The sequence below is a fragment of the Xyrauchen texanus genome, chromosome 19 (genome assembly GCF_025860055.1).
Source record: "Xyrauchen texanus isolate HMW12.3.18 chromosome 19, RBS_HiC_50CHRs, whole genome shotgun sequence".
NCBI classification, from domain to species: domain Eukaryota; kingdom Metazoa; phylum Chordata; class Actinopteri; order Cypriniformes; family Catostomidae; genus Xyrauchen; species Xyrauchen texanus.
In genome coordinates this window covers 18,873,063-18,890,436 of record NC_068294.1, presented here as the reverse complement: position 1 = coordinate 18,890,436, position 17,374 = coordinate 18,873,063, and positions in this window count along the sequence as shown.

Sequence of the window (17,374 nt, the reverse complement as noted above, 5' to 3'; positions counted from 1 at the left end):
GGAACTTTGAAAAACTGAATTTAAATGTATTTGGCTAAGGTGTATGTAAACTTCTGACTTCAGCTTGTGTGTATATATAGATACAGATATATACAGGGGTGTAAATTCCAGGGGGGATGTATCAAAACAAGTAAGTGCTTCACACTGCAACCCCCATAATATTCAAGCCAAATCTATATGCCCTTGCATATTTATATGTACACTGGGTCCAAAACTTTAGAATAATGTACAGATTTTGCTCTTATGGAAAGTAATTGGTACTTTTATTCACCAAAGTGGCGTTCAACTGATCAAAATATATAGTCAGGACATTAATAACGTGAACAATTACTATTACATTTTGAAATTTGTTTTCAGAACTTCTTAAACTACTTCAAATAATTCTCATAACAAAATCCTCCACGTGCAGCAATTACAGCTTTGCAGATCCATGGCATTCTAGCTGTCAGTTTGTCCAGATACTCAGGTGACATTTCACCCCATGCTTCCTGTAGCACTTACCATAGATGTGGACGTGTCTTTTCGGGCACTTCTCACGCACCTTACAGTCTAGCTGATCCCACAAATGCTCAATGGGGTTAAGATCCATAACACTCTTTTCCAATTATCTGTTGTTCAATGTCTGTGTTTCTTTGCCCACCTTTTCTTTTTGTTTTTCTGTTTCAAAAGTGGCTTTTTCTTTGCAATTCTTCCCATGCCATGCCGGACTAAATTATTCAGTGGCCAACCAGTAAAACGCCCGTTTTCATTGCTCCCGATGGCCAGTCCGCCCCTGTTCCTAAAGGCAAACCCTACACCTACCTCTAAACATCACCATACTAGAGAGTTTTAAGTCACTTTCTTTGTCTTTTATGAATTTTTGTGGTTTATTATCATGCAGTAACACACTGAAATAGTGATTAATGAATGTCGTCAGGAAATCAGAGACCAAACACATATGGTCACAGGAATCACATTTGAGACGCATGTTAAAACCAGGTGGAAACAGGGCTGATCATGGTTTGTCATGTATATGGAGTCTATCATTTATCTGTCTTTTTCTTTCTATCCTATGTAATTTTCATAGGACTCTGATGCAGTGAATTTGAATTATGCTGCCTTGCACTTTAAAAGGTAAACCAAACGAGGCAGAATGAAGGGAGAATTACCTCAAGATAGTGTGTTGCTTCAGTGAACTATGTCAGCTAACTACTGTCTAACTTACATTTTCTTAAAATGATAAAACAAAACTTAAAGTATGACACCTAAGTCATGCTTAATAATTTTTGATTGTTATTGCATTATATGAAAAACTATCAAACCAAGTGGCATTATACAAATTTACATTACAAAGATGTTTGTTAGATTTTAGATGATAAATTAATAGCTAGATATACTCAATATAAAAGTATTTGGACACTGGTTGTCAAAATTAGTTAAATAAATAAATTTTTAATGTGAGAGTAACTACATCTGTGATTATTCTGTTAGATCATGTTGTAAATTGTCGGTATCTATGCTGTAAGTATCATATAGGGAATTTAGAGCCACTCGGTATTGATTCCTATGATTTACTGACATTTTTTAAGGCTAATATGCAATTTTACATTTTGTACACTCAATTTATAAGTCATGCAGTTGTGATCATATTAAAACATCATGAATGAACTCAAGGAGTGAAAAAGCATTTTTTAATAAATTTTTGTCTAAAATTCATGTGGAAATTGTCTTTAAAATGAGATCTAATGGAACCTAATCTAATTTCTACTTCACAAAAATATTTGAAATGTCAAATTATACACTAAAATATTCATGAAATGGTCATATAGAAATATGAGAAAGTAATTTTGTTTATATGATGTCTCAGCCGAGAATGGTCTTCCATTATTGGGCATCACACTTCTCAGCAGCATAAGATTGTGTTGAATGTGACTCTGCATGTGTCAGTGCAAACAATGACAGAAATGGCCACATTCAGATTTTAATCTGACAGATATTTGTCTGGTTGTATTTCTAAAATGTATACAGTAATAAAACACATTTTATATTAGATATATCTGAACTAAAGGTGGAGTCAGGGTGATACCATAAGAATTGCCACATGATGTGATTAACAGGATTATATAAACAAGTTAACAGTAAAACTATATTGTCCATGATGTCTTTTGACCTTTTACAAACAAAAATGCGATAAACAGAAACAGAAGGAAAACTACCTACATATTAGGAATTTCAATATGGATTTCTATGCTGTATCTCTTAGGGTGGGTGGAGGGGTGAAATCAGGGGCGATTCTAGGGTCAGAGCTTTAGGGGTGCTGAGCACCCAATGAGCCACCCACCCTCTTTTTTGAAAAATAACTTTATCATTTTAACATTGGTTCAACTAACTCCAAAATCCAGATTTTTTTTCTTCTTTTTTTTTTTTTAGACCTTTTCAGAGCACCAGCTTAATTGTGAGAGTTCACACAGACAACCCCCTGTAACAAACACAAAACCTTCTTCACTCAGCTGGTTTTCCTGAACGTTAACTCCATGTTTCTCCTTTTGTATCAACAGTCATCAGATTGGTTAGATTAGATTCAGCTTTATTGTCATTGAACAAAGTAACAGGTACTTGGACAACAAAATGTAATTCATCTTCTGTAAATTATTTACAAAAAAAGGGTTCTTGAAAGGCTCTTTTTTGTGTGTCAAACTGAGTATGAGGGTATTGAGACAGCTTTAACTGTTTAGGACCAGTGTCCTTATCCCTAAGTCTGAACAGCTCTCTTCTGTCTCTGCTGCTTTGGCTTGGTGGTCTCTATGTTGCACTCCCTCTCTTCATTTCTTTCACTAGTCAATTCCCTCTCAACCCTTATGGACTCTCCCTGTTGTTTTCCTCCTCCTTTATTATGAAAAAATGTGGTGTAAAATAATGTTACAAAAAGTAAATGTAATATAGGCTACTTAATGCCAATAAGTTAGTATAGGAGTATGAGTAGTTACTGTTTTGCTTGCCACTATTCACTCTGTCAATTTATTGTTGTTTCCTCACCTGGTTCTTCCTGCATGCTCTCCCTTTCTCCTTCTCCCTCTCCCTCTCTTTCCCTTGGCACTGACAATCATACACAAATATATTGTAGGCAGGAGAGTTGAGGTCAGTTTGTCATGTCACAAAAATGTTATGGAGACCATTTACAGATTCTAAGGATATGATCAAAAGGCACACAGAGGCGTGCCATTTTAAATGTCTTTATTATTATTATTATTGGGCTTAGAAACTTTCACAAGAGAAGCTGTATTCTCTATTGTGGGTTTGAAATAAATAAAAAAAATGAAAGCAGGGGATTGCCTAGACAAGTAATTTGATGCAACAACAGATAGCTGGTTTGCATTATCTGTTACTTTAGCTTAACACTTTTCAGAAGAACAATAAAAATAAAAAACAAGACAGAGGTCATTATGGACTGTCGCTAGTCTCTCACCTGAATCCATAAACGTCTAGGTTACGTATGTAACCTCCGTTCCCTGATGGAGGGAACGAGACGTTGTGTCAGAGAAGCGACACTAGGGGTCTCTCTTGAGTGCCGATATTCACCTCTGGACTATGAAAATAGGCCAATGAGAGTTGGCAACCAGTATTTGCATGTCCCGCCCCCGGACATACGGGTATTTAAGCGGCGCAAATACGGGAGTTCATTCAGGATTTTTCTGAGGAGCCGGAAATGGTCCGGCCACAACAGTGGCTCGGCTCAGCGACGTGGCAGGGGAGACACAATGTCTCGTTCCCTCCATCAGGGAACGGAGGTTACATACGTAACCTAGACGTTCCCCTTCTGTCGCTCTCTCCACGTTTTGTCAGAGAAGCGACACTAGGGGTCCACTTATAAAAGTGGCATGCGCTGAGCCGTGTACGTGAACTGCTGATACAGGAGCGAGCAGGTATTCTTACGTGCAGGACGACCAACTGTATCAGGCTGCACGTACCCTTCCCCAATGCCCCATTTAAGCCATCAGGATTCCTTATCGTTACCCTGGAGGGGAACAAGGTGCTGGCCGCCAACCTGGGAACAGGCCAAGCCTGGCCGGGCCTCTTTTCTCTCTATGTTTCTCGCATAGAGCAACTAAGGCCGGGGCCCTTACACGCATTGAGGGAAGGGGGTCTTAGCCCTTATTCAGGGCGGAGAAGACCCTGCGGAGGCCACGCCTACCCGAGAGGGGAGGCAAGTTTAAGTGGCAAAACCATCAGAGGCCTGCTTAGGGCCTATGTGGAAAAGTTGGTGCGGTGGTGGATCCAGCCTCATAGAGGGGGGAACATACAGCACGGCAGCCGAGGCAGCCATGTCTGCCTAAGGGAAACACGGGAGTCAGCTCGCCAGAGGGGACAGAACCGTGGTGTTACACACAGGGGGAGTCCGAAGGAGGCTTTAACTGTGGAGCACCTATACCAGTACAGGGTAGCTTGCGGTACCCGCAGTGGTTTGGATCAGCGAGTTCCTCTGCTGAACTGCGACCCACGAGGGCTAGGGAGGAATCGACCAGTGTCCCAAACCTGAGATCTCCTGGGAATGAAGGCGCACTGTTTCCCCTGGTTAGGGGGAAGGGCGCTAGGTGCAAGCGATTCACCCGGTCAGATCGTGGGCGTGCCACCGAGTTCTACGGGCTCGGTACCTGAGAAAACACAGGACGATACTGACTCAACTCGGAGATTGTAGAATCTCGCAAAAGTGTTAGGTGTTGCCCAGCCCGCTGCTCTACAAATGTCTGCTAGGGCAGTGCCCCTAGCCAGTGCCCATGAGGACGCAACACTCCTGGTGGAGTGAGCTCGGACCCGCAAGGGGGGGGCACGGCCTGGGTGTGATAAGCCAGGGAAATGGCGTCGACAACCCAGTGGGCGAGTCTCTGCTTGGCGACAGCTTTCCCTTTCTGCTGTCCCCAAAGCAGACGAAGAGCTGCTCAGAGCGTCTGGTGCTCTGTGTGCGGTCCAGATAAATACGTAAAGCACGTACTGGACACAGCAGTGAAAGGGCTGGGTCTGCCTCCTCCCGGGGCAGCGCTTGCAGGTTCACCACCTGATCCCTGAAGGGGGTGGTAGGAACCTTGGGCACATAGCCCGGTCGCGGTCTTAGGATCACGAGAGTATCTGCCGGACCGAACTCCAGGCAAGCGTCGCTAACAGAGAACGCATGCAGGTCCCCGACCCTCTTGATGGAAGCGAGCGCGATCAGCAGGGCAGTCTTGAAAGAGAGGGCCCTGAGTCCAGCTGAGTCAAGCGGCTCGAAGGGGGGTCTCTGGAGTCCTGTAAGGACGACCGAGAGATCCCAGGAGGGGAACAGGTTAGGCCGGGAGGGAGTTATCCTCCGGGCACCTTTTAGGAACCTGACGATTAAGTCGTGCTTACCAAGAGACTTGCCATCTATCGTGTCGTGGTGGGCCGTGATAGCGGCGACATACACCTTGAGGGTGGAGGGGGACAGCCTCCTCTCCAGCCTCTCCTGAAGAAACACGAGCACTGACCTAAATGCACACTTCTGCGGGTCTTCGGCTCGGGAAGAACACCAGTCCACGAACAGACGCCAGTTTAGAGCGTAGAGATGCCTGGTAGAGGGGGCTCTGGCTTGATTGATTGTATCTATGACGGTCGGTGGTAGGCCGGCTAGATCTTCCGCATCCCATCCAAGGGCCAGACATGGAGGTTCCAGAGGTCTGGGTGCGGGTGCCAGAGCGTGCCCTGTCCCTGAGAAAGAAGGTCCTTCCTCAGGGGAATTCGCCAGGGAGGGGCTGTCGTGAGGAGAGTGAGGTCCGAAAACCAAGTCCGGGTAGGCCAGTAAGGGGCTACCAGAATGACTTGCTCCTCGTCCTCCCTGACCTTGCATAGCACCTGTGCAAGAAGGCTCACTAGGGGGAATACTTGCGCAGCCCCGCAGGCCAGCTGTGTGCCAACGCATCTGCCCCGAGGAGAGCCTCTGTCCGGGCATACCAGAGCGGGCAGTGGGAGGTTTCTTGGAAGGCAAACAGGTCTACCTGAGCCTTGCCGAACCGGTCCCAAATCAGCTGGACTGACTGGGGGTGGAGCCTCCACTCTCCGCCAGGCAAGCTTTGTCTTGACAGCGCGTCCGCTATCACATTGAGGTTGCCGGGGATGTGAGTGGCGCGCAGTGACTCCAGTTGCTGCTGACTCCAAAGGAGGAGACGACGGGCGAGCTGTGACATGTGGAGGGAGCGTACTCCGCCTTGGCGGTTTATGTAGGCTACGACCATGGTGCTGTCTGTCCTGACTAGGACGTGTTTGTTCCGAATTAACGGGAGAAACTTCTGCAGGGCCAGAAAAACAGCCAGCAGCTCTAGGCAGTTGATGTGCCAGCGCAGCGGGCCTCGGTTCCACCGGCCTGCGGCTGCGCGCCCGTTGCATACAGCGCCCCAACCCAATTTGGAGGTGTCGGTTGTGACCAGAACGCATCGGGACACCTGCTGCAAGGGTACTCCTGCCCTTAGGAAGCAGAGGTCTGTCCAGGGTTTGAAGGTTTGGCGGCAGGCAGAGGTAACTTTTATGTTGTGCGTGCCGCTGCGCCATGCTCGTCTCAGGACTTGAGTCCGGAGCCAGTGCTGAAGTGGTCTCATATGCATCAACCCCAGCGGCGCGGCCGCCGCGGAGGATGCCATATGCCCCAGGAGCTGTTGGAAATGTTTTAGCGGGACCATGGCACCTGGCTTGAAGGAAGCGAGGCATTTCAGCACATTTCAGCCAGTCGTTGAGGTAATTGAGTATGTGTATGCCGGCTTCTCGGAGCGGGGCAAGAGCTGCCTCTGCGACTTTCGTGAAGACGCGAGGGGACAGAGACAGGCCGAAGGGGAGGACTTTGTACTGATAGGCCTGGCCGTCGAACACGAACCTTAGGAAGGGGCGATGTCGAGGGCGAATTGAGATGTGGAAGTACGCGTCCTTCAGGTCTACCGCTGCGAACCAATCTAGATGCCGGAGGCCAGATAGAATTTGTTTCTGGGTGACCATTTTGAACGGGAGTTTGGACAAGGTTCGAACTTGAAAACTCGCAGGTCCAAGATCGGTCGTAAGCCGCCGCCTTTCTTGGGTACAACGAAGTAAGTGGTCTTACCAGCTCTGGAGCTAACGTCTCGGTCTCTGGGTCTGTCATCTCAGGAGCGCCTGGGAGCCTTCTGGGTCCTCAAGGGGGTCCGTGAGACGATGGGCGTCCAACTTCTGCGGGGAGCTCAACGCTGGGGCTGAGAGCTGGGCCCACTCACTTGTTAGTTGAGGCGGAGCACCACTTTCTTTCTTTCTTGAAAGCCGCAGGAGGACGCCCTCGGCGAGCAGACAGGGCATGGCCCCTGGCGGCAGGTTTGCGGCAGGGCAGGATGCTTTTTTGCTTGAAAATAGCCTTGGTCTGTTTCTTCACCACTGAGGACTGCTGGGTGAAGTCGTCAAGTGGTGTCGCCGAATGGACGGAGCTGGGAGACGGGGGCGTTTGAGAAAGCGTGCTTTGTCTGCCTCCCGTACTGCCTGTCCATCGTTGCGTTTCTGGACCACGGAGTGGCCATCGCCTGTTTGAGTGCAGTTCCTGCAGCACGTCAAGAACAGGACTACCCAAGTGCAGATTTGAAGTGCCCTGGCCCGGTGGACTTGCAGGAGTGGGCCATGGCGTGCAGGGGGGAGCGGTCTGGGACCGTTCTACCACCGAGGGTAGCGAGAGCGGAGGAGCGAGGAAGCTGGGCTTGCTCAGCTCGTCATGCACATCCGGGAAGGAATCCGGGGGGGGCGCGGCTATGAGCGGCGCACATGCCCGCGGAACCAATTAAGGCCGGGGAAGCATAGCGGACCTTCTTGCGTCAGGCTCAGACTGGACGGAGACCCGAAGGTGGCGGCTCAGGCGAGTTATCCGCATTCGGCGCCGCTGTTACGCTCTCCAATGCAGCGGTGATGTCATCATCCAATGCCGGGGAGCTCGAGGGACCGGCGGTAGGCTGTTAAGCGGATCGCACTAATCCCGAGCTCGGGGGAAGCAGGCAAGCGTGCCGGGGAGGCGGGAGGTTTTCGAGGGGATTTACCCGGCGAAAGCGTCCCGTTATTCTCCCCAGATCGTTCTCCATCGCCCGCGGCACCTGCCTCAATCCCGTAGGAAGGAGGCGAGGCGCAGGGGGCGGCTGAAATGGCTCTCTCTCACTACAAGAGAAAGCAGAGATCGCAACACTGCCGCGGTTATGTTCTCACTCTGAAAATATAACCCATTGGAGAGCATGCTCATCCCGAGCTCGGACGGAAACAAGCAAGCGTGCCGGGGAGGCGGGGGAAACGGACCGCGTCACTGTCCCCAGATCGTTTTCATCGCCCGCAGCGCCTGCCTCAATCCCATAGGAAGGAGGCGAGGCGCGGGGTGGCTGAAGCGGCTTTTTCTCACTACAAGAAAAAGCCTACGACCGCAATGCTGTCATGGCTTTGTTCTCATACTGAAAACATAGACCATTCATAAAAACGCTGCCTGCGTGTGATCGCAACCCAGGAATGCAAGGCAGTTTTCATGGCAAGGCAGTTTTCTTCTCTCAGAGGTGGGGAGAATCAACGCATCCAGAAACTACACAGAGGCAGAAAATCGTCTTTAAAAAGACGCGTCCTGAGAAGGACGTTCAACGCCCTGTGTTTTGCTCTTTTAGAGCGAAATTCACTCTTTTAGAATAACTGTTTCGAGTTGTCTGCGCTGTCGAAGCATATTTGCGCCGCTTAAATACCCGTATGTCTGGGGGCGGGACATGCAAATACTGGTTGCCAACACTCATTGGCCTTTTTTCATAGTCCAGAGGTGAATATCCGCGCTCAAGAGAGACCCCTAGTGTCGCTTCTCTGACACAACGTGGAGAGAGCGACAGAAGGGGAACTATGGAGTATGTTTTGGACATTATTTAACCTTGTCAAAGATGAACACAAATTTTAGAATAACATTTGCTGAGCTCATTTTTAGGGGTGCTGAAGCACCCCTAAAAAGGGGCTAGCCTCGCCCTTTGGTGAAATAATGTGTTGATAAAGCTGAAAAAAATAAATAATAATTAACAACAACAAAAAAAAGAAACATTTAAAAAACATTGGTAGCACTTTCTATGAAGCCCATAGTTATAGTGCATTGTAAAGGCATTATTAATGCATTAAACTGCATTCACAATATCTCACAATACACCTTATAATAAATTATAACGTCTCATAAATAATTATAACTACAGTTATATTACATTATAACACATTACAGGTCAAAATTATACAATGGAAGTTATTTATAAAATAAGTCTTTAAATAAGATGCACAAACATTCAAATGTATTGAATAGAGTCCATTATAGATTCAGTTTCTTTTGTTTGTTTACACCCAAGAAAATTGGCTGTTTGAAACTGCACCCGGCTGATACACCATCTGTCAGGAGGATGCTCATCCCTCAAATGCACATTCTTAATGCAGCTAGATTATAACGTGATGGCTCGCGACTTATTGAATCATAATATATGTGTCACTGTGCAGAAAATTGCCAATATGCAGCTTTATTAATTCAAGAGAGTTTTTTTTATTTGTGAGTTAAAGATGGATTGAAGTGGACAGAAAGAGAGGTAGTCTTCACCCCATTATACACTGCAACAAAATACATTTTTGATTTGTTCTGGTTTTGGCTTGTTTTCCAATATATGTAAAAATCTAAAACTCCTTTAAAACAATGTAAATTTTTTTAGCAGCTATACTGCAGAAGAAAAAATTGTTATCTGAGAATGTTGAATATAATATAAAAAATACAAATGTAAAAAAAAAATACTTAAAAAAAAGATGCATTCCCCAGAGAAGCAGCATATAAGATATTTAGACTTGCTTTTAGAGAATTGATCTTGAATATACTGTAAGTATATTTTGTCTTTACTGCACTCACAGAAGTGAAAAAAGTACACTTATGTACAAAAAAATACACTTATATTTAAGATACAATCTTAAAGCACGTCTAAATAATTATATGTTGCTTCTCAAGTTAATGTATCATGCTTTAAGGATTTCTAGGCCATTTTAAACAAAAAACAAGACAAAAACATTTGATAACAATATGATTTTTTGCAATTAATTTCTTGACTAAATTAATCTGAATAAAAAGTATTTTTTCCCCCTTTATTTCAGTGAATGCCATTTAGAGATATTTTTAAAAGATGGTTTTGTCCTCTTTATTGTTAGCAAGCACGTTTAATACAACCATTTATGTCAGGGCATAAGCTGAATAATCGGTTTAGAGCTAATGATTAATCGTTCCAATAATCGCAGAATAGTTGAATAATCATTCTAACAATCATTAGATGAATCAATTATCAAAATAATCGTTAGTTGCTGCCCTAATGTAGAGTCACATAGTCACCAGACTGGGCAGTGATAACAAAGTCAGGCTGGTGGACAACCATGTAATGTGCAAAATCTAAACAAACAAATGCATTTCTATACATTCACACAGTATTTACATAAAAGACATTTCAGTGCTTTGGATGAAACCATATGACAGGAAAATGTGCTGGTGTTGTTAACTTCAGCTTCTTTATAACTAAAACAGTTTGAGTTGTATTAAGGTAGAGCACCATAACCACCTAAAAAATCTGAACAATGATCATTTTGTAGAGCTATAATGGTTTTTGAAATGTAAAAGATATATTTGCTATATATCTGCACCTTGTTTATTGAGCACGGTGTGGTTTTGCGCACAGCCATATCTTTTTACAATTCGAAATTTGCGTGAACAAATGATACTGCCATAGCTGTAGTTAACTTTAAATCTAGTGGGTTGATGTCCTGTGTTGAAAATCCAGTGACGCTGGTAGAGACGATTCTCTCTGACCAATCAGTGATCAGCAGGGGTTTGACATCACATTTAGTATCGGCTCGGCTCGCTTGTGGCGCTTTTCCATTACCAGTACCAGCTCGCCTCGGCTTGCCTCGCCTCGACTCGGCTCGCTTTTCGCTCCGTTTTCCATTGCAGACAGTACCGCCACATATAATACCCGGTCGTCATAGCGACAACGCAGGAAACTGCCGTGACGTAATCTTATACGCGACACACATCCGCTACCCACACACACAGGACAATGGAGGAAATCGAGTGTATGCTGTTTTTGATCCTCGGGATGTGGCTGTTTCTCACAGCAAGAAGACAAACGTTGTTTCATGAGAGGCTGAGGGCAGCAAAACGAAACACTGCTGAAAAAAACAGGAGAGTTTGGGAATTACTACAGAGTTCAGACTACGAGACTAATCCGGTTGTTCAAAGCCGACGCAAGAGGTTAAGTTATGCTAACATAGCTAACGTTTGCATATGTGTAAATACTATACTATATGCAAAGTATTTAATCAACTTTGAATACTACACTGGACGGCTGACAGTAGAACAGCAGATCTACAACAAGAAAATATGTCGAGCACGGGTAGTGGTTGAAAACGCTTTGGTAGACTGAAGGGAGGGTGGCGTTGCCTCATGAAAAGAAATGACTGTGATGTTACAATTGTGAAATCTATGATTCTTACTTGCTGTGCTTTGCATAACCTTTGTGAGAGTCACGGAGAGGACTATGACAATGACTGGGATGCACCTGCAGCAGCAGAGCCTGTGGTGGCAGTGGCACAGGGTGTTGAGGAGGAGGGCAGAGATGTACGAGAGGGACTGATGCGTTATTTGAATTGCTAAATAAATACATTATCATTAAATATGTTGTCTCTGCTGTTTTTCATTAAAGGTTATCACAGTATACAATCTGAAAATACTTGTTCAAACCCTTGTAAAAAAGCAAACCATCAAAAAAAGACACTGTTTGTAATAAGTTTCAAAAAGGTTTTATTTAAACACGCATACAAATAGAAAAAAATATAATATTAATATAAATTCACACATCCAACTATATACATATGTTACATGTAGTGCAAACATTTAATTAAAATAAACAAAGGGGTTTCAGTCCAGGGGCGGTGGAACAGCATCCCGCCGGTTCAGTGCCTGGACAAGCTGGCTCAGGGTTCCCAGAAAGGCCTGGTTGAAGGACGACATTGCAGCAATCTCCTCTCTTCTTAAAGCCACTTCGAGTTCTCGGGCATGTGCTGCATCATCGAGTGCCATCTGTAAATGGCGCTCCTGCTGTGCCATAATAATAGTTTTGTAGGCTATATCTGCGCAAACTATTTAAAAATGGCGGAGTTATTCTGGATACTCCGTCTGGCGCGCGCAATGATGACGCAGTGAATAGTGACGATTCTCTCTGACCAATCAGCAGTCGGCATTGTTTTTACGTCGCATTTTAGTATCGCCTCAGCCCGCTCAGAACCTCGCCGGAGGTGGTACGAAAAAAAGTACCCGAAAGCAGGTACAGGTACAACTTTTACACAGTGGAAAACTAAACAAAGTCGAGTCGAGTTGAGCCGAGGCGAACTGGTACTGTGTAGTGGAAAAGCGCCATTGGACCATCGACGGAGGTGGTACTAAAAAAAGTACCAGGTACCAGGTACTATTGTAAGGTATGGCGGAGGATCAGTGGCCTTAACAGATTCACGAACAAACAAGAACGTACTGTTAAAAACCCCCCTAATTACTGAAATAGCGCCAACCAGCCTCCACAAGCACAATAAATGTATTGACAAAGAGACAATGAACTATTGACAGAGAACCGCATGTGACATCCGCATGCTCACCACGTGCTTATCATGTGGACAGGAAGGGGAAACTTTGAACGTAAAAATGTGTGTGTGTGTTTTCCAGTTAAACACAGAACTGCGTATTGCTAATGAAATACGTGTAATCCCTGTATGTTGTGTATTTCTGAGGTATATCAAACTCGTTAGAACTGTTTCAGTTGTGTGTTTTAAACTCTGAGGCCTCATATTTAATAGCCTCAGTGTATATTCCCTTTCTAAGTGTACTAAATATACTTTTCTTGGTATCAAATTAAACCTTACAATTTGGCCTAGCTAAATTCGAATATAAGATCTTCAGTAGAATGATATTACGTTATGTTTTGCCATCTTTTGAGTCATTCAGCCCAAAATCTCTTACCGTCATAAACCCAGCCAGAAACATGCAAATGAGCCGTGGACGGAACAAAGGAATCATTCTCCTGCCCAGAGTAATGGAGGCCTTTACGACCTCCAAAGGAATGTTCAGAGAAGTGCTGACCCTCCCTTCATTCTCTTACTGAGAAAGAGAAATGAACCCTGTTAATCCTATATATATATTCTATATATCCATGTGATAAATATTGACATGTATCTAATGTGCCATCTCACATTTTCCCTTAAATGTGCTTGATCTATGTTGTCTTGCAAACTAATGGGTTAATGTTTCAGACTTTGCATACTATGGTTAACCAAAATCATATGTGTGGCATATTTGGTCTCTATAACTTGGTATTTTGAAGATCGAAATGACTGTGTACATGATATGTCGATAACAACAACATATTAGTATTAAAAGTATATTTCCTATTTTCTTTCTTGCACATGCAATGGGCAATTTTACAACAAAGAGCAATAAACCAAATTCCCGCCTGGAACCCAAACCCTTCTCATTGGTCGAGCCAATGAGAGGTGGGACCTGTTTCCCGAGGGTATAAAATTGCTGCGCCCACTCTCTTTTATCCTCTCTCTTGTCGCTTATTTCTGCCTCTCTGGTCCTCTGAGCCTTGTGCTCTCTTCACTCTCTTGCTGAATGATGCCAAACTAAAGGCCCCAAGGACTCCCAAGCCCGTGCCAGGCTACGGCCTCGACTTTCCATTCACCAAAGAGTCTCTGACTCCCACTGGTTCTCTCTCATCAAGACAACATCATCAAAGATCAACTGGAGCCTCAACAAATTGCATCAGGACAGTTTAATTCAAATGGGACATGCAAGTATCAAACTTAGTCTCATTATTTGATACATTAAGTATCCTTAACCCCTTTCTAAAAAGGGCGTGTCAGAACTAATATGATGGTTTGCTCAGGCTGTTGATCTGCTGAACTTCAAACAATGCTATAACTTCCTGTATTCTGCTTCAGCCCTCTTTCCCTTGGTAAACTGTATGAATGTATGTATATGTATGTTAGATTAGTTTAAATGTTTAGTCTAGTTAATAAAGTCTTGTTCATGTCACATGTAAAGTTGTCTGTGTCTCAAGCTCATATCTAAAGTCACTAATCATAGATTTTGACTACTTGCTCTTAATACTTAGTAAGAAAGACATTTCCCTTGCCCCGAAATGTACATTTCTATTAATTAATTAATTAATAACCAAAATTGAGTGTTCACGGGATGAACCGAGTATTTGGTTGTAATGTTAATGTAGCTACATCAAGTTAACCCGATTAACTGATCGAAATATTCATAATCGATTATAACAAGTTATGATTGATTATTAATATTTCATAGAGCTGATTCGCTTCCTAATGGTGGAAGAATATAGAGCTGATTCGCTACACTATCCACAGTGGAAAACCCCCAAAAAGTGAGAAGAGTCGAGTTGTACCCTGCATTGGAAAAGCCCCAATATTCTTCACACTATATTTACCATTCAGCTTGTGAATTTACTATATGTTACTGTAAGTTTAAACAGTAACATACAACTGCTCTCTCAATCACTAAAGGTTTAGTAACATATTCCTAAAACATCATCTGAGTTCTCTGCATCTATTGTAATACTGTACATACCAGGATACACTGCAGGCCTTTTTCCAATTAAAACAGAGTATAAAAAAGTTAAATGGTAAAGTAAAAAAGATTATTTCTGTCATTGTAGCCCATCGTCTTGACCTGTCTGTCCTGCTGGTATTGCATATGGTAACATTATGTGTCATGCCAGGTGCAACTAGAGGAGGGAAGAAGTGATTTCATTCATTGTGTTCTTGTTAGCAATGATTACCTCTAAAGAAAAATGTGCAGCCATCATTGCTTTGCATTAAAATGGCCTTACATGCAAGGAAAGTGCTGCAAAGAATATTGAACCTGAAAGAACCATTTACCGGATCATCAAGAACTTCAAGGTGAGAGGTTCAACTGCAGTGAAGAAGGCTTCAGAATGTCCCAGAGTGTCCAGCAAGCACCAGGACCGTCTCCTCCTGAGGAGTCAGCAACGGAATCTTGTCACCACCAGTGCACAGCTTGCTCAATATTGGCAGCAGGTTGGTGTGAGTGCATCTGCATTCACAGTGAGGTGAAGACTTTCGGACAATGGCCTGGTGTCAAGAAAGGCAGCAAAGAAGCCACTTCTCTCCAAGAAAAACATCAAGGACAGACTAAAATTCTGCAGGAAGTACAAGGACTGGACAGCAGAAGACTGGTGCAAAGTTATTTTCTCTGTAGAAGCCCCCTTCCGACTTTTTGGTGAACGCTACCATGAGTCCTGTGTCGTGCCAACAGTGAAGCATCCTGAGACCATCCATGTGGCCCTCTCACAATTCTGCCCAAAAACACTGCCATGAATAAAGAATGGCATCAAATCATCCTGCTTGAGCAACTTCTCCCAACAACCCAGGAGCAATTTGGTGATGATCTGTGCATTTTCCAGCATGATGGAGCACCATGTCACAAGGCAAGATTGATAATGAAGTTGCTCGTATAGTATATTTTTCAATATTGTAGTATGTTTTTATATCAAAGTACTTATATGAGTTCCCTGGCCTTTGTGTGACCCAGGAGAGAGCATATGAGGTTACTAAAAGTGTTGATGCTGCAAAAACCACAAAGAGCACCCAGCTATAACAAAATAATGAGGCTATTGACCTTGAAAACACAGCTGAAGATAAGGAGTAAAAACAACCAGTGGTCAAAGTAATTAAAAAGATAGTTTCTACCAGTAAAAAGATATCAAAAGGCTCTGTGAGATAATGGTGGCGAATAGTATCCATTGGTTACAAAAATAATGAAGGGGCTTAGAAATGAGGTAATGCCAGATAACAAACTGTATAGAAGAGGAGGTTTTGGACTAAGACAGTCAGAACGGACAGCTGACCGGACTCAAGTTTGTTGATGACTCAATAAACTTTAACTTTGGCATCTGGAACCCTGGACTCCGAGAGTTTTCTTGCATCCTAGAGAGATTCGTCAAAGATTTTCCAATACACTCAGAGATCATTACATGATCCAGGCAACTTCCCGGATCTTAATCCCATAGAGAACCTGTAGTCAAACCTCAAAAGGCAGAATTGGCTCTAAATAAAATTATGCATTTGAAATTAGCCTATAAAAGAGAGCATGGATGGTGAATTTTAGTAGTTTGTTAAACATTTTTTCATTTAGTATGGTTTGGTGCCTCCATAAGTAGAGCTCTTACACTGCTAAATATGACTATTAATACTGATATACACTGATAAGCCACAACATTAAAAATACCTGCCTAATATTGTGTAGATCCCCCTTATGCCGCCACAACAGTGCCAACCAGCATCTCAGAATAGCATTCTGAGATGCTATTCTTCTCAGCACAATTGTTTAGTGCGGTTATCTGAGTAACCATAGACTTTGTCAGTTTTAACTAGTCTGGCCATTCTCTGTTGACCTCTCTACATCCACAGAACTGCTGCTCACTGGATTTTTTAGTTTTTTGGCACCATTCTGAGTAAATTCTAGAGACTGTTGTGTGTGAAAATCTCAGAAGATCAGCAGTTACAGAAATACTCATACCAGCCCGTCTGGCAACATCAATCATGCCACGGTCCAATTCACTGAGGTCACCTTTTTCCATATTCTGATGGTTGATGTGAACATTAACTCAAGCTCGTAACTCAAATCTGCATGATTTTATGCACTGCACTGCTGCCACACGATTGGCTTATTAGATAATTGCATGGATGATTGTCGGTGTCAGACAGGCTGGTTTGAGTATTTCTGTAACTGCTGATCTCCTGGGATTTTCACACATAGCAGTCTCTAGAATTTACTCTGAATGGTGCCAAAAACAAAAAACATCCAGTGAGGGGCAGTTCTGTGGATGGAAACACCTTCTTGATGAGAGGGTTCAAACTGACAAAGTCTATGGCAACTCATATAACCGCACTGTACAATTGTGGTGAGAAGACTAGCATCACAGAATTCTTTCCTGATATACGGTTTGGTGCTGTTTTGGCAGCAGGAGGGGGACCTCCACAATATTAGGCAGGCGGTTTTAATGTTGTGGCTGACCATGTACACACGTACACACACACACACACACACCACGCACGCACACACACACACACGCACACTGCAAGCAGGAGATGAAGCCACCAGAAGTGTACGGGCAGCCATCTTAATATGCCCAAACTGCAATATAGCCTCATTGACTGACAGGTGATAATTCCACAGTTTCACCATCTTCAACCTCCGGATACAACAGCTTTCCCTCTAGTAATAATCATGATTAACTTTTAATTTGCTCATTATGGATAATATTTGTTACAA